This window comes from Ursus arctos, unplaced genomic scaffold (assembly GCF_023065955.2).
Source record: "Ursus arctos isolate Adak ecotype North America unplaced genomic scaffold, UrsArc2.0 scaffold_58, whole genome shotgun sequence".
NCBI lineage: Eukaryota > Metazoa > Chordata > Mammalia > Carnivora > Ursidae > Ursus > Ursus arctos.
Genome location: NW_026623076.1, coordinates 78,123 through 105,906, shown reverse-complemented (window position 1 = coordinate 105,906; position 27,784 = coordinate 78,123). Strand labels below are relative to the sequence as shown.

The following is a 27,784-nucleotide window of genomic DNA, read 5'->3' as shown; positions in this document are numbered from 1 at the left end:
GTACTTACTGTGACCAGAAAGGTTGTTTCAAATGATACATTTTATACTGTTTGATCTCCGGGATGAAGGGTTGGCAATTTTTTTTTTTTTTTCCAAAAAGACCAGACAGTAAATATTTCCTGTTTTGTGGGCCATACTTCCTTGTCACAATTCTGTGACACTGCCCCTTCTGCATGAAAGCAGCCATAAACAGTTTGTAGACAAAGGGGCATGGCTGCGTTGCAATAAATCTTTATTTATAGAAACACAGGGTGGGCCATATTTGGCTTCTGGGTTGTGGTTTGCCGGTCCCTGTGCTAAACTGTTCTTACCATAAAATAACCATTAGCAAAGCAAACTGTTTGGTTCTATTGTGTTGAATTGGACTTCAACTATGTGAGATCTTTTTCGTTGCATTTCTATTGTTATCCATTTGTTACTTAAATAAAGACTTGCTCAGTGACTCCCAAGCCTGAATCCTTATTTATTTCATTTTTAGATGGTATGAAGCTTGACCCATTTCAGAAATGCACCAAGGCACTACCTTTTCTTTTTTTCCTCCTTTTTCTTTTAAATAATACCCCATCTTTGTGACTATCTTGTTTACACAAACCGAACCTGAGACAAAGCTCCCGGCGCTGGCGCACTAAGCTCTTTGTGGTTAAACTGGTTTCTCACCCACCAGAGTCTGGGAGGGAGAAAGAAAGGACTGTACCAGATTCGATGTATTTTGAGGAGGGATTGATATGTAATATAAACCAGACTGCACCTCCTCATTCTCCCTGGGCCTGACAACAACTAGTTCTCATATACAGGTTGTACACAGGGAGCACAAAGAGATGGACTTTGGTCCCTTAGTTGAGACCCTAAAAATACCAGGAAAGCAGAGATGAGTCCCATTCCAGCCTTGGCACAGACGTTTGACGTAAACGGAACCTTAGGACCTGATCATAGACCATTGTCCTTCCTCATCTGGTGGTTACCAAACCACCCTCTACACAGCTGTGCCTTCCGCTTCATGCAAATGCGCCATCTGTTTCATCTGGGGCAGGCTGGAGATTGTCGGTAGAGCTTTTAACTCCCCTGGCAGGGGGACACCCAGAGGCCCCTGGTCTCCAACTGCCCCCTCTAAACAGATCTAAGCCCAGCCAATAAGATGTTTACCTCTGGCTTCACCCCACCCCTGCACAACCCCGAGTTCAAAATGACTTTGGGAAGTAGGGGAAGAGGAACATTTTCCTTTGACCCCTGGAAAAGCTGTGTCTCATCCAGGCCCTAGGGACAATGGCACTGGCGGCTAACGAGACAGTGGGAATTTGTCTTGTAGCTTTTTCCCCCCCAAGATTTATTTATTTTTAGAGACTGAGATTGAGAAAAATGGCAGGTGGGGGGAAGGGGCAGAGGGCGAGAATCTTCAAGCTAAGCACGGAGCCTAAGGCAGGGCTCAATCGCACAACCCTGAGATCATGACCTGAGCTGAAACCGAGACTTGGACACTCAGCCGACTGAGCCACCCAGGTGCCCCTGTCTTGTAACTTTTAAGTATTTTTTCTGCAGAGCGAATGGGAGCCAGTAGGAATTCCAGACTAAGAATAGCTTCCATTCTTTTTTTTTTTTTTTTTAAAGATTTTATTTATTTATGTGACAGAGAGACAGCCAGCGAGAGAGGGAACACAGTAGGGGGAGTGGGAGAGGAAGAAGCAGGCTCACAGCGGAAGAGCCTGATGTGGGACTCGATCCGGGATCGCCAGGATCACGCCCTGAGCCGAAGGCAGACACTTTAACGACTGTGCTACCCAGGCGCCCCCTGAATAGCTTCCATTCTTAAGAAGAGGTCATCAAAGTAGCCAGAGTGGCACACTGGGAGCAGACCAAAGGGCCAGCTAAGGGGCTTGGACACATCCAGAGGCAGATGACCTCATGGACATTGTGGGTCTGAGATGCTCTTTTCAAGGTTGGGAAAGGTACAGGGAAAGACTCTCAGTGGCCATGGAAGGGTTCTATAGGCAGCCCCATCACAGGCAAGGTCTGAAAACAGAAGGAAGTCACAGGGGGAGGCTCAGTGGGAAGAGGTAGTGGGCTGGAAACCTGGACTGGAATTTTGAGTTTACCTCATGCTGGGTCTGTGCCCAGCATCTTCTCTCTGTCTGCTTCCCTGTTTCTCAACCCTGGTTTTATTCTCATCATCCCAGGGTTATAAGCACAATATTGATGTCCCAGCCTCGCCCCAGACCAATTAAATCAGAATCCCTTGGCCATTGAAAAGTGTCTTTGGGTGATTTTAATGTGTAGTCGGGATTAGGGACCACTGTTCTATTTTATTATCATCACGATGGTAAAAATACTACCGGAAGGGAGTTACCAAGGGCTCCCATTTGCCCCATGGTCCCTTCACTTGAGAATCCCCTCATCTGAAACTAGGCTATGAGATCACCTTGTGAATGATTACACTTCTATATTCTTTTAAAAAGATGAAGGAAGTATATAGCTAGAAATCAAACAGGACTCTGGTCTAATGTCATGAGTTCATTTTTGGCCATTTCTGTCTTCTTTACGGTGTGACCCATGACTGCAGCTCAGTCAGCCCTAAGATGACCCATGTGGGTTATGAATTCACGGGCGGCTGTAAAATACAGTGTGTCAAAGTGTGAGCTTTGAAGTGAGACCAAGATTTGCATCTCTGTGCCTCAAATTACCAGCGATTTGGTCTTGGGCAAGTGACTTAATCTAAGGCTTGGTTTTCTCATCCATAAAGTAGAAAGAATCATCTTTATCTTACAGACACTGATTTGTTAAATACGGTAGTAAATGTACTATTAGAATAAATGACTTAATAGTTAATAATAATTAAACAAGATAGTGGGTATAATACACCTACATCAAATTCCTAATTCAAGGTAAGACTTCCACAAATGGCAGTTTTTATGATTAAAACCAAAATGAATTGTGTGTCTGGGCCAGAGTCTCAGTTTCTTGTCATGTGGGATAATGGCTCCAGAATGAGAATCATGCCCACTAATAAAGTCTCGACTTTTCTTGAGCAGTGAGCTCACTGGACCTGGCTTGTGTTGCCAACTTCAGTCAGATCCAGGAGTATTGGTTACTGTTGGTATACGATGAAGACAAACGTTTGGAGGCATCTTTCTGTAGAATGCAAGCCAAAAATAAGGCATCCAGGGCCGCCTTTGATGTTCTTCGAATTCATAGAAACTCATACGAGGGATGAGGCTATTTCCATATTCCCTACTATCTGCTGGGGGTTATGAGATGAGTTACAGTGACCTGAAAGGAGTGTTTCTAAAATCTTGGTTAAAATAAGTGTTGATCATTTAAGACGAAGTATGAACCTCTCCAGTGCCTTCAATTATAAAAAAAAAATAAAGCAGAAATATATTACAAAGCAAGTGGAGTTCAACATAATCTTTAGGAGATAAATTATGTTTCATGTAGCCCTACCTTATGACCCCAATACTAGCTCCCTGGCCAGTATGGTGTGTGTGTGTGTGTGTGTGTGTGTGTGTGTGTGTGTGTGTGTGGTGTGGTGTGTTGAAGGGGCATGTATTTACCTACTTCTCTATCAGACTGGTAGAACCAGTCCTACTCCGCAAATTTCACATCTGGGATTTGCTGTTCACAATAGTATGTGAACATGCATGTTTGAGAACCAAGCTTGAACTCAGTCCTTTTGACAGGAGCCATTTAAAGTGGGAAGTTATCCTGAGCTTCCGTTTAAAGAAAAAGAGAAAATTCCATCATAAAACCAGAAAATGAAGGACAGATGGGTGGATGGATCGGTAGATAGACAGACAGATGATAGGTAGATTCAATAAAACACTGGAGTTACAAGAAATCCCTGTTACTCTGTACGCCATGCTGCCCAGGCTACTCGTACACTTAGCCTCTCAGTGGAAGGACAATGTCGCTGTTCTCATTCTGGTTCCATCTCGTGCTGATCTCCCCATGTGCGTCAGGGACACGCACACGTGGTTTTGCATGCAACAGAAGCTTTTCATTGCCTGCCACCCTCTCACTGCACTCCGAGGAGGGAACCCAACCCCTAACTCACACCAAAAAGGACCTTGCTGATGCAGGCTTCCCTCTTAACTGAAATTCCATCTCTAGGACTCAGTGAACTGACAAGCATCCCTGTTTCCAAATTTGCCCCCCGCTGACCCTGCCCATGTGATTTCTACAGTCCCACTTTTCCCTGTATACATTGCGGGTAAGAGCCCATTGCATCGTAAGGACAGGTGACACCATCCATACACTCCCCACCCCTTAATCTCCGCCCCTCCTTGCTTACACACGCCAGCAAGTTCATTGTATTTGAATCAACATCAGGCAGAGTAAGCACTTCAGAAGCAAACAAGGAACAGAAGGGGGTGTTTGGGCAACGTCGAATATTATCTTAGGTTCTATAACCAAGATAGGAGATAGATTCCTATGCTTGATTTCTGGGAATACTGATGTCCCATGAAAGTCAAGGAACAATGCTTAACTAAGTGGCCTAAACCTTATAGCTTATCATTGCAATGCGAGGCACTTCAGGAAAATTGGTGTGATAAAACTCGAGTTTCCTAGGAATGAGCTAATTAAGTTCTATTTATTCAAGTAATCTAAACTATTTGACTACTCAAGTGGTTTTCGATAAAAAAAAAAAAAAGAGTAATACTCAGAAAACCCTCGCGCCTACACTGATGCCCTTGGAAGAAGTAGCAGGACTTCTAGGGAATGCAAGTCATTTAAGGTATTTTGAGCCAGCTCAAGGTGTCTGCATAAGGACTGGTAAAAACAGAGCAGATCTTGGGGCGCCTGGGTGGCTCAGTCAGTTGGGCATCTGCCTTCAGCTCAGGTTATGATCCCAGGGTCCTGGGATCGAGCCCCACCTTGGGTTCCCTGCTCATTGGGGAGCCTGCTTCTCCCTCTCCCTCTGCCTGCTGCTCCCCCTGCTTGTGTCTCTCTCAGTCTCAAATAAATAAAAAAAATCTTTAAAAAAAACCCAACACAATAGATCTTAAAGGAATTAGAGTATCCCGTTTATCTGTTCCACAGTGCAAACACAGAAGAAAGGACAATCTAGGTATTGGAACAGGGATTTGCACAGGACCATTAGTGGGTGTGAGTTCCGGCAAAACAAATGAGTATCCGTCACAGTGGCCAAGCGCAAGGGGCAGGAAGAGTGTCTTGATACCGGCCACCTTCGCCAGAGAACTCTGCTCCCCAGTGTCCCCCGAGAGAGTGCTCATGGAGTCAGACCCTTCCCACCCCCTCCCCCACGTAAACTGCACAAGAACCCAGGAGGTAAATTTGCTTCTCTCAGTTTCCTAGTGCAAAAACCAGCTCTGAGAAGTGAGTTAACTTCCCCCTGGTCATGCTGTTAGTACACAGCCATTCTAGAACCAAAGCCACACCCGTCTGAGACTAAACCTATACTTTCCCCCATTACATTGTCCTGCTTGCCAGAAAGAAATAATTCAACAACTCGACATTCCGAGGCAGGGATGACATGTTGCCTTCCATTCTTCTGTTAGTCTCGTGCTGTAAAGTGAGACCCGACAAGTAAGATAAGATACAGGATTAAGCAATTTGAAAAACAGAACAGGGCGATGTTCGCACGGGAGCTCAGTGCGAGTTAAGCTGATAGTCCAAGTCCTCGTGCTGGTGTGCGCGCTTCGCCGAGTGATAAGTGCTGTTTACTGACCGATAGACCAGGACGCTGTGCCTTGGCCATCACCGCTGCCTAGTAAGGACGCACGGATTTCAGAAGGGAAGGGGCTCGAGCACATGTTCAGCGATTAGCAGAAAATCGACAACGCGAGTCGAGTGATGAGGGGCAAGTTATCAGTCAGCGCTCTCTCTGGACGCGGGTGACCACAGCGCCGAACCCAAGCACGTGGGACAGAAGAGATGAGGGAGCCCGTGGCCAAAAGTAAATGCATGAATGACAAATAACTCCAGGAATATTTCTTAGTGGGGGAGTAAAGCAAATTCACTCGTGACATTTCAAGCCTGGATAGGGGCTGGCAACCGCCGTGGAAATCGAAGGTAACACAAGCTGGCTTTCAGGAGCCCAGGCTTGCCTCAGAATTCACCAGATTCTCTTATTCAGGCTGGACCATCAAAAAGGAGAACAGTAAGAAAAAAAAAATTGCATCCTTTTATTGGCCGTCTTTATCATTTCTTTGTTCTGCTGGCGATGCGGCAGTGTCTGCAGGGGCACTTGATAAGATGAAGTGCCACGCAAGGACACGAGTGACCGAGGACAGCCTTCCCTTTGAGCCCATTTTTTGTTTCACGCACGTGTGTAGTTTGGGGTACATGGGCACCATCTCCGGGTAGCGTTCGTCTGAGCAGCACAGCCCCTCTGCTGAGGCTGACAAGGAACGGATGGGGTTTACGGCTGATGTTTTAAGAGCGCTCAACACCCTCTTTCTACACTCATACTACATCTTTGGTGTGAAGTCCTTCAGAGTTGATGACAACTCGGCTGGGATCTTGCACTTTGCATAATTTAGCCAATCTGCATCACTCACTTTTTCCACAATAACTAGAATATTTGGCAAAAGGTACGCTTCTGCAATGGGAAAGATCCCAAAGTCAAAACCTTCGTTGTTTACCCAGCTCTACTAACAGTAAATACCTAACATGAGTCCTGAGACTTCTCCTAGGCCCTCCTGCATTTATGTCATGTAGAAATAGGGGTACTGAGGCAGAAGCAGAACGTTTTATGACATTCTTTCGTGTGGCTATCAGAGATAGGGGCTGTATGGGCTCCCAGGGAAATAACCCGGGGCATTAGAGATGAAAGAGTTACAGCATAATAATATCACTAACTGCTAAATCAAATAAAGGGCTGGAAAGCATGCAATGCGCACCCAGTGGGCTGAGCCAGAAGCCAGGGCCTGAACTTGGCAGAAATGGAAAAGTCTCTGTGCGTGCTCAGGAAACCCAAATATCAGGGCTAGAAGTGTCAGAACAATGAGGCCTGTAGCGAGGGGCCAGTTTGACGCAGCGTGGTGAGGAAGGGGCGTGTCTGTAACAGCCGATGGAGCCGCACGCCTTGCTTGTCCTTCGGTATTTCCAGCCCCCAAAGAAAGATGCACCCTCAATCAACTTGGTGATTCTTTTTAAGGCAGAAGTATATAGCTTGTCACTAACCAAGGGGCAATCGCTAAAATATGAAAACGGGGGAAAGTAGAATAATTCACTGCTCTTATCTTCCCCAATGGATCATTGAAATTATTCAGGGGGATACTAACATTTTCTGTACTATTGTATTTTAAATATTCTAAATGTTGCTCTTGGGGTCTCAGACACGGATTCAACCTACCATGTGTAAAATACTGCATTTGGCCATCTGGTGGAGCTGGGGCCGTGGCCACGCATCACTCACTGGCAGATTATCTGCATAGTTGGTGCGTGGTCGGTTCAGGATTAAACAATAAGCTAGCAATAAAAGAAGTGAATTAATGCATGTAACACTTTGCCAGATCGGTGTACGGTTAGGCCTTGAAGGGAAGGTGGCCTCGTATCGGTTGCAGTGACCTGGAGATGGTGAGTCTACCCTGTAGCTGTGTTTCTGTGTACTGGCCCATACTGTCAACACTGAGCACCAGACACTATGCTATACCTTTCACTGGTGGGAATTGCCACGATTCACTTAGTAAAAGTGGCTCTGAAGTGAACCAGAAACAAATTGTGTGTATTTAACATGAGGTATAAGGTTGCACCAACATGAGCCAAAGCAACAAAGTCCAGCTTGAATAAGGCAAGGGGTGTTGGGTTCATGTCACCACTGCTCTGTAACTCACCAACTCTCAAGCCATGCTACAGGTGGGGACCTACAATCACCAACTCACACCGGTGGGGGTTTAAACGCAGGTGTCCAGCCTCTAAACAGAGTGCTGAGCGCTTCTTGTGTCTTTTTATTTACACATTTTCCCATTTGACAAAATTGGATTTTTTTAAAGATTTTATTTATTTGTTTGACAGAGAGAGAGACAGCCAGCGAGAGAGGGAACACAAGCAGGGGGAGTGGGAGAGGAAGAAGCAGGCTCTCAGCAGAGGAGCCTAATGTCGGGCTCGATCCCAGGACTCCGGGATCACGCCCTGAGCCGAAGGCAGACGCTTAACAACTAAGCCACCCAGGCGCCCTTGACAAAATTGGATTTTACACACGCCCTAGCAAGGGTCAGTTTGGTGCTGACAAATGAGGGTATCATGCCTATACTACCACTTCTATTTTCAAATCAGGTCAAATCAAGTTTTAAACATTTAGCAGTTGACTCCAAAAGAGCTGAGGACACACGTGGGAATAGGTGACCAGCCGCAGCAGTTTTTCTGGGACTGAGGGATTTTCCAGGACACAAGACTTTCAGAGCAAAACCTCGGGGAATGATGGGAAAACCAGGATGGTTGCCCACCCCCAGAGGAATAATTGGAGATTACATTTCTGTTAAGTAACTTTCGCATTTTAGGATAATTTTTGTGCCGTCCCAATAAAGAAGCATGTGAGAAAGCCTCCGTGTTGTCCTGAGGAGGAATTCTTTTTTGTTCGGAATGGTGGTGGGAATATGGAGAACCCTCCAGTGACCAACTGGAGATTGCTGTCAGTCCCATCTGCTTCTCCCCCAGGAGCATGAAGGACAAGGAGAGGCAGGTAATTTTGGAAATCTTCTGGAAAAGTGAACAGGGCAAATGATCTACTAATTGGAAGGGTTGTGTCTTATGGGACCTGGTTTAAAAACCAGTACATGATATCAAGTTCAAGAACATATGACCTTTTCAGTAATTCAGGGAGGGCCATTCACCCGTTCTGTGCAAGAAGTCTTTCTTCCGTCAGGGGGCGCCTGGGTGGCTCAGTCGTTAAGCATCTGCCTTCGACTCAGGGCGTGATCCCAGCGTTCTGGGATCGAGCCCCACCTCGGGATACTCCACTGGGAGCCTGCTTCTTCCTCTCCCACTCCCCGTGCTCATGCTCCCTCTCTCGCTGGCTGTCTCTCTCTCTGTCAAATAAATAAATAAAGTCTTAAAAAAAAAACAAACTTACTTCCATCAGATGGGAGTAAGTGGCCTTGACAAGGGCTGAACATCTTTTAAGGCCAGCTTACCTACAAGGCCAGCTTGTCCCCTAGGTTTACAGAAAGACGGTTGGTTACTTTGCCTTACTCTTTCAGTTGGTAGCCCCTATGACTTGAGTAGTTGGCTTGTTAAGCTCCTTTTCAGAATGTGTTGTCATCGTTATAATTTCAAAATCTCTGAGGTCCTTCATGGAACACAGAACAGCCACATTCCTCGCCCTAAAGGATGTCCTAAAACTTGGCATGTTTGATCATGACTGTATTCAACAGAAGAGGGCCAGACCTGTGTGTTTATCTGCTTCTCTATCTGTCTCAACCTCAATTAAGGAAAAAGAAATTGAGTGGCTTGTGAGTTCCGGGTTGAGGCAAGAGGCAGCAGGAGGAAGTTAATGCCTCAGGGATCTTGTCTGGGCCATATGGCATGTTTTGGGAAGAAGGAGCAAAGATAGAGAATGCTAGAACTGGTCACAATCCTTGAAAGGCAAAATGAAACGATTCTGAATCTTTGTATTCTTCGGAGATGTTGTATGCGTCATCAATGAAGCCCCAAAAGCGAAGGGTGAGCTTTGGGGGAAGGGCTGCCACCTGCTTCCATTTTGCGTCAAATGCCTGGGGACACTGTTTTGTTTCTAGCCTGATCTGGTGTAGTATCCACTAGGATACTCGTGCCCACGCCTTTGGAGTAATTATTCTTATTGTTTCACTAACACTTCATCAGCGTGAGCCTCCAAGCCCGTCGGCCAAATCTGGGAAGGGAATGAGTCAAACGGCATGTTCTCACCTCCTGACAGCGTCAACCTGATACCCACGTTTCTTTTTACACCAATACAAGCTTTGATGTGGGTTTCTGCCACTTGAATAAACTATATGTGTACAAACATGTGTAAAAGTAGGGACTAACATAATATAGCGCAGTGTACGAGAACCTTCAATGCGATGTTGGTGTAGATCCTGGGTTTCAGGCCCTGTGGACACTGTGAAGGTTATTCTCCGGTCTTCTGAGACTAACTCAAATATTAAGAGACTGGATGGGATGACCTGTAGGATCTTTCGAGCTATAACTAAGCCTCGCTGATTTTTCTCCTTGCTTCCTTTTTGGAATGTAACTGCTGGTGAAAGTTTCCCTCTGCCTCAAAGCCACATCATGAAGAGATGTTCGGTGGGAGAGGCGGGACCGCAAAGGGGAGAGACGAGGTGTTCAAGTATGAGATGGCTTGGAAAGCTGGAGAGTTGCCTGGATAAAATGGGATTTATGGGGTTAGTTCTGGGCAAGCTTATTTCTCTTTGGTGACTGAAATGTCCGAATGGAAGGTAGAAATGATAGAGAACAAATGTGAGCTCGGATCATCTAGTTAAAAAAATTAATATCAACAAAATGTTAACCTTAATAAATAAAAAATGTGGCCTTTACTCTTCAGATGTTACTAAGAGGAAGGTAACTTTCAGGCTAATGATGTCGTACTAAGGCCAACCTGACATATAGGCTTTATACTCAATGAAACACCCTAATGAATAACGGAATCAGTTTTTGTTTTTGTGGTTCTTGCTCTTTGGACAAGATTTCACGAGGCTAAGGTTAGAGCTGCGTTGCTGAGTTGTCCCGGGGGGAGCTCACTTGGCTTGTCTCATCTTCACCGTTACTCGTTCTGTTCCTTGTCTCTACAATGCCTACAGCCTGTCTTTGTCCCTGCCTGTGAAAACCTTGTCAGTTGAACTCCATCATTCCCTCCTCTGGAAGCCTACCTTCAAGCTCCTGGGCAGAGTCCACTGCCCTTCCTGTGGGCTTCTAGAATATTTCCATCATATGCACTTATCACACTGTTTATAATCAGCTATTCCCGATCTTTCTGCTGAACGACCCTTTACTCCAGTCCTGGGACTGTGGGGTCTTTGTAAAAACCCAGCAAAGAGAAACACCCAGTTTAGTGATGAATCTAATAGATTGACATGATATCAATAACAAAGTGTTCTATTGGTGCTAGAAGGCCCTGCTGGGATCCTCCTGGCACTTGGAGGAACTGACCATGTGCATAGAAAGACCATGTGCATCTTAAGTCAAATTCCAAATTTTAGTGTTGAGATCCCCAATTTTATTATTTTATTATTTTTTCATTATCTTTTTGAAAGATTTGAGAGAGAGAGAGTGTGTGTGCACGCATGTGAGTGGGGGAGGAGGTGAGGGGGAGGGAGAGGGAGAAAATCTCGAGCAGATGCCAAGCTGAGTGTGGACCCCGATGGGGGACTTGATCTCACAACCCCAAGATCATGACCTGAGCCCAAACCAAGAGGCTGACACTTAACCTACTGAGCCATGCAGGCATTCCCCTGCCCAATTCTATTTTGAGTGGGAAAATGGTGTAGCAGAGGCGGGGAGGAGGAGGGCAGAGGGTGCTGAGGGAGTGAGGGTTCACAGTAAGGAAAGAACATGTACTAGTGGGAGGGAACACTACCAGTGTTCACGGGATGAGCTACGCCGCTGGTGGTCTGTGCAGATCCCCTTGGACCTCCTTCCCCCGTTCTGGGTGTGCATTCGCAGGCTTCCATGCCTCCTACTTCTGATGCTCTGCCGCCGCCCCCCCCCCCCCACGCCTTTTCGTAAGGCTGCCCTTGGGCTACAAGAGTCACTTCCTTATGGATACAGAAAGCCAGAGCACCAGTGGGATACCCTGTCAGCCCTTCTACTTTTAGCAAAGGTGGCTGGGCAGGAGCAAGGAAGTCCAGCTTCCTCATCTAGGATGCTACTTTCTCTCCAAAACCCCGTCCCAGTTTCAAGCAGGGAACTAGCCTGAGCCTGAAACCTCCTCCTAACTTAACTTCATCCCTCCCCTGCTGGCCTGCTCTCCTCTCCCTCAGATTTCTCCCAGGAGCACATTAATACATGGCACACGCATCCTTGTTGCCATAGTTGCTTCTAGAGAGCCACTCCAAGACGAGATTTCAACTTCATGGCTTCCTGAGACAAGCTTCCCACTGGCAAGGTCAAAAGGCAAGCAGGCCCCCAGCTCTGGCCTGCAGAGTCTTGAAAGGATTGAGATGGGCATTCTTCATTCTCCACTGCTCATCTGCATTCCAACAGGATGTTTTACGTATCTCTGGGCAGGGGTTGTGGGAGCACACAAGACACCTGACCAAGTCCTGCTTGGCCTGTGGAGGACACTCGAAGGCACTGGGGTCATAGGAGGTTTCCAGGAAGTTTTAAAAACTAACATAATCCTCTGTAAATAGTCCCACATCTAACGCAACTTAAATAGATCTAGTCGAAGGTTAAAAAATGTACTTTCTTCCTCTTACCACACGTGAAGGATTTTTATGTCTCAATTTAAGCCAAGATGGGAATTGGAAGCATTATGGCATTTTTTTTTCTTTTTTGGAAATTATTCTTGGGAAATGGCTCTCTTGAAAGAGCTAGTTCTTGTAGTCTTTTCTGTCCAGTTTTCAGAACTCACTTTAGAAATTTGGATAAAACTTCAGATTTTAGATGTATACTTTATTAAAATTTGACACCCCTAAGAGTCTTGCTTTCAATTAACTGGGAAGGGAGGAAGGAAGGAAGGAAGGAAGGAAGGAAGGAAGGAAGGAAGGAAGGAAGGGAGGAAAAAAGGAAGGAAGGGAGGAAGGAAGGAAGGGAGATTTACTGAATATTCATTCATGTTTGTTTTGTATTTTAGGCTAAAAGATCAATCACATTGACCATCATCAGTTACAAGATGATTAGCTATGTTTTTTGAAGTAATCTGATTGTAGCTTCTGGACCCTCCTCCTTAGAAGTGGGTTGTAAAGCAGATTCCACTCACTGGATGGGAGGGAGATTGGGTGACAGAAAATGGTTTTTGTCAACATTAATAATTTGTCCCCTGTCTGTCTCTCATGCAACATTGGAAATACTTAGATCATTCAGTTACTAAAACATGCCAAGGAAAATCTGTCGCCTGTGACAGAAATCTCATAGATATTTTTCTAGAGCTTTCCCACCCATGACTCAACACTTCGTCATGCATGCGTAATACCTCGCCTCCTTTTGTGAATTCTGTCGTATCTACAACCTCGACATCTGATTGTTGACGTAGCCCCAGTTGATGAAAATGAACAAAAACAGGTAAACATCACCAACATGAAGCATATTGTCTTAACCTTTAAATGACTTCATGCAGCCACACTATTTTGAACTCATTTTCTTCTTTTGTCGTTTTTAAGAGTGTGTTATGAAGGAAGATGAGCTCTGCCGTGTACGGTCCTATAAGAACTAAAACTTGCGGGAGTATTAGGCCGTGATTATCATTCACGTAGTGTATGACTTGATATTCAAAGGAATTGACACGTGCATATGTATGCCCACAATCGACTAATTTGAGAAAAATGTGGCCTAATGAAAAATGCATGGACTGAGAGAGAGAAGAGCTGTTTTGAGCCTCACCCCTCACCCCCTTCCAGCTCTGTGACTCTGAGCACATCACTTAACCTCTCTGGCTTCCACTTCTTTGCTGTTAAGCTAATTGTGGTTTTTTGGTCGGGGCATCAAATGAATAACATTTCTGAAAGAACTGAATAAATTAAAAAAAGTATTCAAATGTTAGTTTACTAATTAAAGCTGAGACTGGAAATATTCATTAAAAGTAAGAAAATAGGAATTAAATTTCAATTGTAACAAATCACATTGTCCATTTATAATCTTTTATCAATCTACTTGATGATTAATTGTTTTAGGGACTGGGATGGGCCAGCTGTCCCTCGAGGGACACGTAGTGAACAAGACAGGTGCAGTCAAGTGCTGAATGAAACCGACAGCAAATGATAGAGTCAGGACAATTTAGATAGTACAAATTGGCATACAGAGTGAAAGGGAGAACTAGGCACCCAGTTGGGTTGGGGCCGTATGAGGGGGGGGCCCAGTCCCCCTGAAGAGGTGTCATTGAGCCAAGTCTTGACCAGGTCATCTGGGCGAATGAAGACCTGAGGGAGAACATTCCAGGCCGATGGGACAGCCTGTGCAAAGCACCTGGGGTAGGATACGGTCAGGCCTTGAAGCTGGGTTTTCCCCTTCTCGTTATTTTGGACCTCTGTGTTTCCCTGTTTTCTATGGGGCTTTCATCACGTCCTCCTCTGACGTGTGTCTGATTCTGCGCTCTGGAGTAAGAGCAGCTTAAAGATGTCTGCTCCCCTAATGTCTTCTTCATTCTCTTCAGCCCTAAGCCCCCGGAAGCCCAGCATCTTCTCCCAGGGGCCACCCTATTCTCGCAGGCTGAAGAGGAGGCCCCTGCTCCCTGGGGAAAGAGAAGGACAAAAGGGAAGGCTGATGCACCAGCCCCCCCCCCCCCCCCCCCGGGAACCAGAAAAAGGGCATGATTCATGCCAGGGCTTGGAGTCAAGGGAGAAGGTTGGATAAAGTAGGCAGTTTGAAGACTTTCCCCCTTAAAAAAAAAGAACAGTCCCTCACCCTCCCTGCCCCCATTTAGGTCGAGCTCCCGGAAAGCAGCGGCTGCCCCCAGCGTGAAGTGGAGGGAATGCACGGGAGTGTGGAACCCAGAACTCAGGGGAGGGGACATATCATTTGCTGCCAACACATCAGTCGAGTCACCTCTTCTTCCCTCCAGCTTAATGCGCTGAAGAGCCCTGACGCTGCCACGGTCCCTGTGCAGAAGACACGTGAGGTGTCATCACCACCTTTGTGACAGAGACCCTAAGCTTCCCTTGGCATTGCCTTTGGACTCGTGCAGGGGATCTCACTGGGGAAGGCACCTGTGGGAAAGCCACCTTCCTCTGAGGGCTTGTCAGGGTCTGTGTGCACCCTGGCCACAGGAAGGTTGGCGACCCACACAGGCCTGGGCATGGTGGCCACAAGAAATGGCTTGGTGTAGGGAGGACATACAGCTATAGTCCAGAAAGAAACTCTGCCTCCATTTCCAGAGACCAAGACCTCTCCTTAGACTTCTGCTTCAGGGATGGAAGTCTGACCGTTTCTCATAAAACCGCGGACACTGGGCACAAATGCTGGAAACCAGCCTCAATCCCAACTTCCACGATCCAGAAGAACCCAATTTTACCTGTCTAACTTCTTTATGCTTTTTTGGTCAGGGAAAACGGAGGCTACAGGGAGATTGAACTAAAAACACAGAGGTTTTTCTCTGTGACATTTGGCTCATATATATTCGGGATGTATATCGTCTGTATGGGTTTTTCTGCTTTTCCCAAGGAGCAGGGAGTTTTGGTAACATTCATTTGCAGTGGGGAGAGGCAAGAGGAGGAGGGAACTTGGGGTAGAGGAGAGCTGGTTAGAAGAGATCATCTGGTTATTTATTTATGGTTTATTTAGGCAAAGGGGCCTTAAAAAAAAAAGGCTTTGATAAGAGTGGCCAAAAGTCTTCAAAGATTAACTGGCTCTTTTCTTTAAAAGGGCATTAGTTTTCTTTCCTACAGGTGTTCACAGAGCTCAGGACTGGGTGTCCACTAGAATTTTTTGCTGGTCTGTAGATTTCCTTAAGGCACACTGCTGACATCATGGAGCCCTCTCTCCCTCTCCCTCTCCCTCTCTCCTTCTCCCCCTCCCTCCTCCCTCCTCGTCCCTCCTCCCTCTGCTCAATCTCTCCCAATCTCTTTCCTCCTCTCTTCAGTTCCTTCAGGTAAATCCTACTCAAACTTGTACCAACTTGTTTTTGACTGACAGCGAACAGCGAGAGACTTTTCTTCACTTTGAGAGAACCTAAACACCTATCTTTCCCAAGGCAACCTGCATCGGCCGATCGTTTCTTTGCCTGGTCATAACTTCCCATCTAGGCAGGCGTCCGTGCATCCGTCTCTGCAGGTAAGAGGTATGCGCTTCGGTCAACACCGTAGCACTCAGCCGGCTGGAGAGATTTCTGAAACACTGTATTCCCAGGCAATGAACGAGGGGTGATTCTCTTAACACTCACTGAAATCATTCAAAACTTCCAAGCTTATCTGGGGGAAATTTACAAGAGCTGTTTGCATGTGGAAAACGGGTTTTTTACTTAATGATGGGGCAAAAAAAAAAAGTGCTTTATTCTTGCCTGTGAAACAATATCCAGATGTTGTCTTGTTTGCTGTGGGTTTAAGTGATCTAGGTGGAGGGAAGGAACGACTCCGACTTCTCCTTGCAAGTGTTTTGCTCTCGCAGTGGCTGTCAGAGCAAGTTTGTTACTGATTTTCAGTGATTCCAGAGTTCTTGGGTCTTTTTCTGGCAGTCAGTTTCCTTTGTCCGGGGAGAAGTCAGGGTAGGTTGCCGTAAGGCGAAACCTCACCAGAATATTTTAAAATCTGTTACCTATCCTTAGGAGGAAAAAAAAAAAAAAGTTACGTAAGTTTTCCGCGGTAGGTGGAGGAAGGTAAACAATTCTGACTTTGGAAACATTATGAACCTTTGTTCACAACCTGTGGGGAATGTGTCTTAGAACCTGTGTGTGATTTCCTGTGAGTTTAGCTCTCTCAGCTCCGAAATGTTACTCGGGGTGGAATTGACACGCTGCTCCAGTGGAGCTGGCTTCTTATCTCGTCTCTGCACTTCCGCGTTCAGTCGCCCGAAGGAAATAAGAATTTGTCGTTAGATGAGGTGTTTCGTGACCTCTCAGCTTCTGAAAGCCACGGGTTAGGACACGGACAACAAACGCCGTGTTCAACTGGGGAAAATTAAGGAGAAACGTGATTTGCCCCACTCAGTGCACACAGGCAGGTTTATGTCTTCTGAATGGAAAATATTTTCATTCTTTTTTTTTTTGAACCTAAAGGAAGAATTTTGAAAATAAAAATGACAACTGATCTGTAAAGTCCTTTCTCTGAAACCTCCAAATCACTCACTCACACACACACACACACACACACGCACAATCGACAGTGATTCCGGATCTTACCCCATTTTGTCCTCTCTCGTAAATGTTTCAACAACTGTGTAACGATCGACAATAGCCTTAGGTGACACATTCTCTCAATTTAAAGCTGTCCGAAGAATCCAAAGAAAATTGTCAATTGCGGCCACCCCGCGAGTTTAGACGCCGTCCCCTTGTGGAACCGAGTCAGGAGGCTCGCCGTGGAAGGAGTGAGCACTCACCTCACCCATGGTTCCCTCTGCTGTTCTGTCCCTGGGTTCTGGGGGGTGGTTATTCTTTGTGTTGTTTAGTTTTGATTTTTTAGCAGTTTTCCTCCTCTTCTAGCTGGGAATAGAATCAATGACCATGCAGGGAGCCACCCAGAGGTCGCACGGCCAGTCTTCAGAAAAGGCTAGAAAGTAGAAGAGCTTAACCAGATCAGGGAGTCGTATCTCAGAAATGCTAATCAAACAACGGAGCTGACCCGTCTTCACTGAGCTGAGTAAACGCCTAAGTACTTTGGGGGGTCGTTAGGAATAGACTTGGTTGAATGTTGTGATTCTGGTCGCTTGAGGAAAACACATTTTTAAAAAGCCCTCCCACCCTCTTACCACTCCTTCCTCCACCAACAGTTGTGGTCATTTTACGGAAAGTGCTATTTCCCCAATTTCCTCTCTTCACACTTAAAACCAGTGCAGACAGTCCGTTTTTTGGGGGGAAAGAGAGCGAGACCCCAGGCTTCCCACGCCAGCAGTCCCAAGAGCCAACAAAAGCAGGTCTGTTGGCTCCTCGATGCAGGGCTCAGCCCACTGCTGCTCTGCCCTTGCGTGGAGGAAATCAGGGAAGGGCTGCGCTTTCTTGTTTCAGGGTGTGTGTGTGTGTGTGTGTGTGTGTGTGTGTGTGTGCACGTGTAATTATATACCTGCAAGACAGCAACATGCTCGGTACAAGAGCAACCACCGATGTGTGGTACTGACTGTGCAGAGGCAAACATTTTCAGACGTAATCAGTAAATGTCAAGCACTTGAAATACCCTTTCCTGCCTCACCCCTTCCTCAGTTAGAGACGTGCAGCAATCCTCTGACTTCCTTGCATGCCCCACTTCAGAGTCCTTCGTTGTTTGTGGATTGTGTCTGAGAGCCAACACAGCAGTCCACGGACGGGGCCGTGAACGTGACGGCGCACGGATGACAAGCCCCTGCTCGGGACGCAGCGACCTCCCTAATCATTTCCCGCCGTCTTTCATATATAAGTCAGTCAGCGACCGTCTTTCCGTCTGCAACGACTTAGGCACCTCACACTGGAGGAAATGGGGGCATCTCCAAATGTGTTTTAATTCGTCTTTCAAGTCAAAGGAAATTTACTCCAAAAATAGGAAGCTAGGAGCCGAGTTAATGTTAGTTGGTAGGCTTGTAAAGACAAGGTTGTTGCGGATTAATGGGTAAATGTAGGAGGCATATCAGGCAGAGGTTATTATTATCCATCTTCTCTCTCCCCCGCCCTTCACCTCCGTCTCATGGAGCCCCCTAGGCTGTGGGGTTGTTGTTGGTGCAGCTGGAGAGCGGGGTGCGGCAGGCCTGGGAAGTGGGGTAGCAGAGGAGCAAAGCAAACCAAACCAGGCCTTGCTGTGTGCCCCTCAAGGATGCGGTGCCCTGGAAGGGGACAGCTCTGACCCAACCACCTGGCTCTTTGCTGCCGTTCGGGTAGCTCTCCTGTGCCTATTTTACAGGCAGGTAAAGGGAACTGTGTAGCCAGAAATGAGCAGCCCTTGAAATACCAAACCTTCCCTCAATTAAAGGAAAAAAGGGTAGCCTGCTTCCCCACCTTGAAAGGGAGAAATGAGGGCACAGAATGAGAGAAAATAACATATCATCTAAAAGTTGTGTTTCGTAAGTGTTACTTGGTTGAGGTGAAAGGGGGAAAATGAGCAAATCCTTGGGGCGCCTGGGTGGTTCAACTGGTGAAGCGGCTGCCTTTGGCTCAGGTCATGATCCCAGGGTCTTGGGATCAAGTCCCGCATGGGGCTCCTTGCTCAGCGGGGAGCCTGCTGGTCTACAGCCACCAGCTCCTTTGGTCACTTATGCCCCCACCCACGTTTCCGGGTTCTCCACCTGACCATGTCCCTGGGATCACAGCTCACCGTGGGGCCATGGGAATACACAGGGGACTCTGAGGGGGACTCCTGCAGTACGGATCCAATTCTCAGGGGGCTTTGAGGACCCGGGTAGGCAGGTTTGGGTTTCCATCTACATCCTATTTCAGCTGAAGTTGCCCTGGTATCAGGCCGGTAACTCTGAGATTCTGGTGCTTTCTCCTCCAGTACCAGCACTGGGGTCTGATCAAGAGCATCTGGAGCTTGAAGAATATACAATCTGGGGGCCCTGTTTAAGGAAAATGAATGCAAAATCACGACTAGAAAATTAGGTACAAAGTTTGGAGAGGGCGGGTATGGGCATAAGCGAGGCTCCCTGAAGCTTGGTTTCATCACCTTCATGATAAATCCACTCTGTGTCATACATAATAAAGACCCAATCCTTGTTGTTTGCAAGAATGGTTGCATTCACTTATGTAAATTTTAGCTGCTGGCTGCCCTCTGAGTAACTGGAAAATGATAAGCAAAAATACCATCGTGCTTATACATATCTAATGATCGGTGATATATGGAAAATTGATCTGGGCGATACGTAGAATGTTTCTCATTTCACTGGCAGGTTGCCATGCAATGTAGATCCTTGTGCTGTGGCCAAACCTTGGGGCCATAACTAGGCCCAAGGGCAAGATGCTATCAAAGGTCTGTTTTTCCTACAGCGGACTGTGTGGGCACTGAAATTAGTGGTGCACTTTTTCCATTTGGAAAGCCCTCACTCAAGTTAAAACCAGAAGAACACCGTGCTAGTCATGAGCCTGGAACCTAGCATGATATAAAGGCATCGAGAACGTGCTTCTCTTCTAACAGACTGGAGGGTTTGCCCCCGTGAAATGTCCATGAAACGTCCACAGGTCTGACAAGGGACAGCCTCTTCCCTTAATGCTGTTTCCAGGCCAGGCAAGGTAACTGTGCCATTTCTTGGTACGGATGCTTGCAAAACCCATGCCTACCAAGCCAGAGAATGCTCTCACTCAGCGATGTTGATGCCTTCAACTATTGGCAGATGGATATCTTGCCCCATCCTACGTCACTCTGCCAAAGGACACAAGGTCAGCTCCCCAAATCTGGCTTTCTTACTTCCTGAGTTACCCTTTATTCCTGCCGTTTAAGAGCACATTTGAAAAGTTTATCCTCTGCTTTGAAACATCACAAAACTTGGCATCATCTGTACTCTTCCTAAAAACCCCATCCCCACCTAGCTTCTAGAGGCTGAAGAAAAATCTATAACCCTAGAGCACCTGGTTCCTTTGTCTAGAATTCTTTAAATACTAAGGAAAGAGAACCCGCCCTGTCTTCTTCATGTTTTCAAAAGTCCACGGAAAGAATTTATACATAAACAGATAGTGAGCAACACCACATACAGACATAGACATGCAAGTGACAAATGAGGCAAGGGTGTGCATTTAGCCCCAACATTAAGAATGAATCCGTGTAGGTATAGAAGGAATAGTCCAGTATTGACAAGATCACAGTGCTGCTTTATTTTCAACATCTTGTCTATTTTAATGAATTTCAAATCTGTAATTTCCACCTGAGCTGCATATTAAAGCTGAAACAGCCCCCAAGTTGCCATCTAAAAAGTGTCCCAAAAATGCTGTCATAGTAATATTGGTCTTTTTTTTTTTTTTTTAAGATTTTATCTATCTATTCATTTGAGAGAAGGAGAGAGAGCAGAGGGAGAGAGAGAGGGAGCACAGTGGGAGGAGGCGGGGCAAAGGGAGAAGTAGGCTCCCCGCTGAGCAGGGAGCTGGACACAGGATCCCAGGACCCCAGTATCATGACCGGAGCAAAAGACAGACGCTTAACTGACTGAGCCACCCAGGAGCCCGTGATGTTGGTCTTAACAACAGTCCTTAGCAAAGGAGTTGGGTATTATGTCACATGGCTCGATTCTTGTTAAGGAGAACGCTGGGATAATCTGATCAAGAAATACTCAGGGTCCAGTTCCTGACACCACAACCCACCTGGCCCCTATGAACAGAAGAACTTGCTTCTCCCAGGCAAGCCAAAGCTGCCTTGGGAGGTAAGGGGAGGTGAGGACACCACTCCAGCGCCTCCATGACTCCATCTCCTGGGAACTGGGGGAGACCCTTTAGGTGCTGGCCCTCTACTTCCTGGCTCATGGTTCTGGGGGCAAGAGTGGTTCCTCTGGCCAAAAGGCAGGAGGGGCTCTTCTGAACCACAATAGAACTTGCTAGTAAAGCACCCTCTTTCCTGGGAGAGGCACTCTCACCCAGGGAAAAGTAAGGCGGCTTGTCCTTGGATAGGAATCTACCATAGTCTCTAACTCCCACTCGGCCTTCACAGTCGTCACTGGCATGCAAAACCCCTGAGACATCCCACAGCAGAGACATCCTTTAACTTTGAGTCCCAAGTCGTACAACTATTTTGGACTACAGAACTGCCTCCCATCTCCTCTTACTTTCTTACTACTATGATTCACTCCTCTGACTAATATTTCGTGCAGCCCCACCGGGGACACCTTTCCAGGCCATGATTGGTATGGGGTGGCAAGGTGTCACATGCTCCAAGAAAGAACATGCTGTGATGTTCATGTGTTCTTTGGCTGTGAGATGGACCTTTGGGACCTGAGCTGTCCCTGCAGGTGACTGGCCAGCCTTCGGGATTGCAACATGACCACAGATAGCCCCTAAGAATGTACTTACTTTTCGACTCTTTGTTTCTCTACATTCATCTGATTCCCACAGGATTTAAGTGGATTGTCAAAGGCACATCCTCATACCCTCACACAAATACAACATGACATAAAAGTAGATGAGAAAGAAAAATACGGGTAAGCCTCAGAGAGGTAATTTGATTAAATCATCTGCTTGCTTTATATGAGTTTTATTTATTTTTTACAAAACACAAACTAAGTATACACAGGCCTACAGGGACAGAGTCTTGTTTGTGACTTCAGAATTAAATGTGAGTTGTAAAACACTTCATATTTGAACCTGAGAATCAACCAGGCTCTTGCTGTGTCTAGCCTTATCATGCGCCATATTTTATAATTCCTTTGAAAGACAATGTCTATTCTCCCTCTTAGGATTTTTTTTTTTTTTTTGCATCACTACGTCTATAATTTAATTGTCCACAAGTGAGGAAACAAACGTTCTCCACTGGTTTAGACTCAGGTCTGGCACCAGCAACAGAAAGCCATCTATGACCCACCACATCCAGGCTAGAAGCCCTGTTAGACGTCCCTCCCCACCCCAGGCTAGCTGGTTCATCCCACTTGGCCCCACATTACAAGAGCGCACCTACTTGTGTCTTTTGCCTACGGAGTTGCAAGCTCCATGACGATGGAGATTTTACCGGAAGCCTGCTCTGGGCTCCCAGAGCTTGGCCCAAATCATTCCTCGGGCAATGCTTGTTGAATCAACACGCATTGACATGAAGGTGGAATTTTTGCTATAATTACGTCTTCAGCTGAACCACAACCTGCATTTATGCCAACAAAGAACTTTGTATCCAAAGTGTTTTAAAAATGCATATATCTGAAAACTATGAACTGGTGCATTTTTTTTTCCCCTTGGTGAACATTATAAAGTGATAGATCGACCGCTAGAATTGCTTAAATGGGGTTATTATGGAAGGGAGACATATTTTTATGAATTTCTACAGGACACCCCATACCTACAACAAAAGTAGCTGAGTAAACCCCATGTAGGGAAAATAGGTGGCATGCAGAGTATTTTGGGAAGAAGGAAATTGAAACAAAACTCCATGGTTTTGGCATGGGAGTGTGGACTGAAAGTTTGATCCTGGGGATGAAAACAAGGGAAGGAAAGAATAGGAGGAATTTGCTGCAATCCCGGGGAAGAAGAGGGTGCTTTGATCTCCGGTTTGGCCAATCCAGGGAACCAGGCCCTAACCTCACATCATTCAAGTGCCCTCAAGTGCTCTGTTTTGATCTGGCCTGTGTTAGCATACCTGGGGCAATATAGGTATTTGGCTCTCAATGTGTTTTAAATTTTAAGTTCAAGAGAATTTTCTAAGATTTCCCATTTTAAGGATGAAATAGTCTAGGACTAAAACTTTACAAGAGCCACCTTTCTGGGATCGCCATCAAAGGCATCTCACTCCGACTGGGAGCAGTCTATGCCGGCACATGGTGTTTCAGAGTCTAAGGCCATGTGAGCATACGTATATTGAAAAATAAATTTTATAGCGATGGATATTAGCTTGTCTAATCCAGTCTCCCAGGGATGTTCTATAAACTATGATTTTGTAGCACACTTCATTTAGTTTTCAATATCTGAAGAAACGGTCTATGATGTACTAGCCCTAAAGTCGGTGGAAATGCATATTTAATGAGTTTTTAATCAAATCCGATCAGGATTTTGGATGGTTGGCCTCCGGCCCCAGTCCCCTTGCTTAGCACATGTGTGCGGGCAGCTTGCTTGGCAGGAAGCTGGGTGGCCGAGGGAGAAGAATCAGTCCTTGATCTGAAGAAGCCCCCAGTCTGCTTCTGTGAGGACATGTGTGTGGGAACAGAGGTGGAGAAATAGTAAAAACCACTCTAAGAGCAGAACATCTGTGGTACCAGGCAGAACATGAGAACTGCACGAGGAGCCATGGCAAACAGCTGGAGATAGTCAAGAGGTAAGACTAGGTATGTTTGGGACACTTGGCAAAGGCCTAGGGCATTCCAGAGAGTGTTGGAGAATGAACAGGACTTTGAAAGTCAGGATGGGAGGAGAAGCCATCAGAATGAATGGCAGGTGCACCAGGGAGAGAAGGAGGGGCCGTGCTGGCAGTAGTCAAGGTGGTGATTCTGAGTGCTCACTGAAGGCCACTTGGTTCTAGGTCTGCCTTAATCCTAACAACAACGGTCCATCCTATCCAGTAGGCTTTACTATGAGTCTTTTTTTCGAGACGAGGAAAGGAGGGCGCAGAGGTTATGTAACTTGCTTCAGGAGGGGTGAAGCCGTCTTCGATGCAAAGTCATTGGCTTCTAGAGACCATGCCTTTCAGTGCCAAGCCTCCAGAGATGAGACTCAAAGGCAGGCTGGTTGCCAGGGACTGTTTGGGGTTAGGTTTGGTAAGCAGTGAGGAGTCACCGAAGTTTGGTTTTGGGGGATCTGAGCTGCACTTTAGGAATATCAGCCTGGCAGTGAAGGCCACGTGACTTGCAGGAAGGGTGTTTCGAGAGACCAGGTTTTAAAAGGCATGAAGAACTGGAGCCCAGAGTGACAGCAGAAGGGGAAAGAAAGGTGCTCACAAGGTGCACTGGAAGGCAGAATCTCGGGGCTCACACTAGATAAGGCAGGAGCGAAGGATTTTACAGACAGGTGGTGGAATGAGGATGCCATTGTTTGGAACCAAAAATCAGGAGAAGTAACTGCATTTAGGGAGAATGAGTAATATGATTTCTGTTTGGGACAAGTCAGTTCTGGGCAGTTCTCTAGGAAAGGTGTCCCAGGGGATGCTGGAAACACAGAGTAGATCTCAGAGGAAGTGCTGTCAGTCAACAGGAGTTAATGTGATGGGACCAGGCATGGTCCAGAGGGTCAGGTGGAGGACACAAGGGACAGTATAAAGAGAAATAAAGGAGGATGAGCATAGGACCTTGGGGGAACATAGCTGGTGGGGGCCTCGGGGGAGAAGAGGGAAAGTCTACCATGCAGAAAGAGAATGAATCATCAGAGAAGCAGATAGAGGACCAAAGTAGCAACCAACAGTAGGAACTTTCTGGAGACGCTCTTGCTGACACCACCTTGACTCATTTATCATAGCGGGTGAGAAGCAGGTTTGGAAGTTGAGAGAAAGAAGCTTCCGGTGGTCTGATAGTACCAACAAGAACAGATGGTGTAGAGGACTTGATGGCCTCTTCCCAACTTACACTGCAGATAAAAAAATCAGAGGATTGAGAGATTATCATTTGGACGGCAAATCAGAGTCCTCAGAGGCCTGCAGGATGGCTCTGAGACTGTTGAGAGTGAGTTTCTTTCCCTCCATGCTCCACTCTAAAGGTGGCTAGCCCATTCCTTTTCCTCCTGAAACTCAACCAAGTGAATCAATAAATTCACCTCTATCACGATTTTCGAAGTATAGGCTTAGTGTGGAGGGGAACTCACATGTGCTCCTGAAGGAAGATTCTAGCAGCTCAGGCCCTTTCACACCTGGGTGAACACCCGGTTTTTGCAAGTTACGAGCTTCAGTTCTCCTGAGCCGTTCTGGATAAACGACAAGCCCATTCTTGAATGTGTTTCCAGTAAAAAGGGAAAGATAATGCCGTGTCCAAATTTGCTAATTACTGCGATGATTAAAGCAAGACTTTTCAAGTTTATTCTTTCATAAGATCAGCGACCTTTTGAACACAAGCAGGATCTGACAAAGACAGTCCTAACGAGGGAAAGAGAATGAGCAAGCAATGCCAGTTCCCTCGGAACAATTAGCTGCTATTGGCATTGAACAGACAGCTTAAAGTTTGTTTTGCTGGGACTACCTTCTGGTTTCTTGGTGCTGTGCTGTGATTAAACAAAACTTCAGCACAACGTAAAGGGCTGTATTATAGTCATCTTGAAAAATATAGGGGGATTAAAAGAATGGAAGCTTTCGTTTTCTTAGCAAAAGTCAAGTGAGGAATATTTTGGAAACTTCTGGATAGGAGAACATACATATGTGATAAGAGTTCTTGAAGCCCTACAGAAACAGAAGATGAGCGAGAACAAGCCCCAGGCTGGTAGTTGTTAAGAGAGGCAGGCTGAGCTCATGACGAGAGACTTTGGACTTTGGAAGCCGACATTCCCAGATGTAAATTCCAGGCATGCAGATTCCCAGCCACAGAGCCCTTGGGTAAGGCTCACTGACGCTCTGAGCCCCGGTGTCTTTGCACATTTGGGGGCACATGGGAAGCCATCAATCAAGGGATACTGATTCCTTCTGTTTCCATTCAAGGTCCCCACCTCCCGCATGGATTTCTCAGCATCCCCGCCGCCCCCTGCCCCAGCCCAAGGTGAACAGAGGCTTCTCCTTAAGGTGGCTGGAGAGTAAAAGGGTAGATTTGGAGGCAGAAGCCCTAGATTAGAGGGCTGTGTGATCCTCCGCCAGTTATCTGACTTCTCAGATTCTTATCTGTAAACTGGGAGGAATTCCTGCCACAGGGATACCGGGGAGTTAAATGATATGCTCTCTGTGAAAGTGTCGGGAAGGCTCTTGTGTCTTCTAGGAATCAACAGATAGCAAGCATTCTCCAAATGACCGGGACGAGCTTACTTTCCTCCTTAGGGACTTAATTCCCTTTTTATACAGTCCTGTGTTTTAAAAACTGACTTTATAGGGGCGCCTGGGTGGCACAGCGGTTAAGCGTCTGCCTTCGGCTCAGGGCGTGATCCCGGCGTTATGGGATCGAGCCCCACATCAGGCTCCTCCGCTGTGAGCCTGCTTCTTCCTCTCCCATTCCCCCTGCTTGTGTTCCCTCTCTCGCTGGCTGTCTCTCTGTCACATAAATAAATAAAATCTTAAAAAAAACCCCGACTTTATAAAGGAACTCAGAATTCCAGAGTCTAGGTCACTACCCTTACAAAATCTTCAAACAGATTTTTTATTATTCTTTTACTTATAAAAGGGATTCTACTCCTATAGCTACTCAAACTGGGATGAACATGATTTTGATTTGGCAGAAGCTGATTTACTGGGTTGTTCTCAATGTAAATTCAATCAGAAATTACCCTTGTAATTATTTTTTGACACGCTTCTTTTTGTTGTTGTTGTTGTTGTCAAAAACACATAGCAACACATTAAAAAGGTAACTTTCCCCTAGGTTTCATAAGGAGAGGAGAGTGACAAAGAGAAATACTATGAACTTGGCATACAAATGAACCATGCTCTGGAATTCGGGTGGGTCTAGGAAAAAGTACAGACTTCAGTGGAAAACATACATGGGTGTGTGAGAAATCCCTGTAAACTATAAATTGAGTACATACTGCACAGGCTGGTATGGAAAGTAACCACAGTGCTCTCTAAAATCAGGGAAAAGGCGACAGAGGAAGTTTGGCACCAACACACCAGGTGTCCCTGGGAGTCCGGGACGTTTGCAGTTAGGAGTGGTCTTGCTTGGATTTATGGACCCTGATGATCATAAGCATCAACGAGGGTACCTGTTAGCCGGCATCCTCCATCCCTGAGCTCAGGTTCTCACGCTCCTCCCCCACCTTCCCTTACCAAGGACCCCTGCTCGGTTGCTCTGGATTCGTCCTCACCTGTTGCCTTTGCCTGTGTGGTCTCCTTCCTCAAAGCAGCACATCTTTCCTTATCCTCCCAGTCTTGTCATCCACCTTCAACACCCTTCCTTCAAGGCCCGTTCGGCTCAGCTTCCCTTTCCATGGAGCCTCACCGCTTCCAGTCTCCCTGAATTTCCTTTTCTCTGGGCAGATCCAGATCCAGAATGTGTCTGTGCCATGAAGACCTTTTCATATATTGGGTCCCTGGGTGTGCATTTGTTCAATGCAGGTGTTGCCCCCCACCCCAATCAGATGACAAGCCCCTGACGGCAGGGTCGGGGTGCGGGGGTGGGCATCACATTTGACCAGGTGACAAGCAGCTACCGTCCTCAAAGTCCTGCTTTGCACTCTGCACTGGGTGCATTCAGCCAGCTCTCTGTGATCCTAGCCTCATGCGAGGCGAGCTCTTTTATCTCCCTTTTTTGAAAGGAGGATGCTGAAAATCAGGAAGACTGGATGCTTGTCCCAAGTCACCAGCCCAAGTATCTTCCACGGGGCATTTTCCGTCCTCAGGATGCGCCCGTCAGG

At 46.5% G+C, this 27,784-nt stretch overlaps 1 protein-coding gene across 3 annotated transcripts in view; it reads left to right on the top strand.

Annotated features, from left to right (window-relative positions):
* Positions 1-27,784, top strand: part of LOC130542859 (ATP-sensitive inward rectifier potassium channel 15) — a 73,112-nt gene that overhangs the window by 14,698 nt on the left and 30,630 nt on the right. Inside the window, exons 1-2 of one of the 3 annotated variants that reach the window (XM_057307661.1) lie at positions 15,443-15,519; positions 15,721-15,858. The exons of 1 other annotated variant lie outside the window; for it this stretch is intronic. The gene's annotated coding sequence lies outside the window, so the exon portion shown is untranslated. One more of the 3 variants, XM_057307660.1, reaches the window with a different exon arrangement.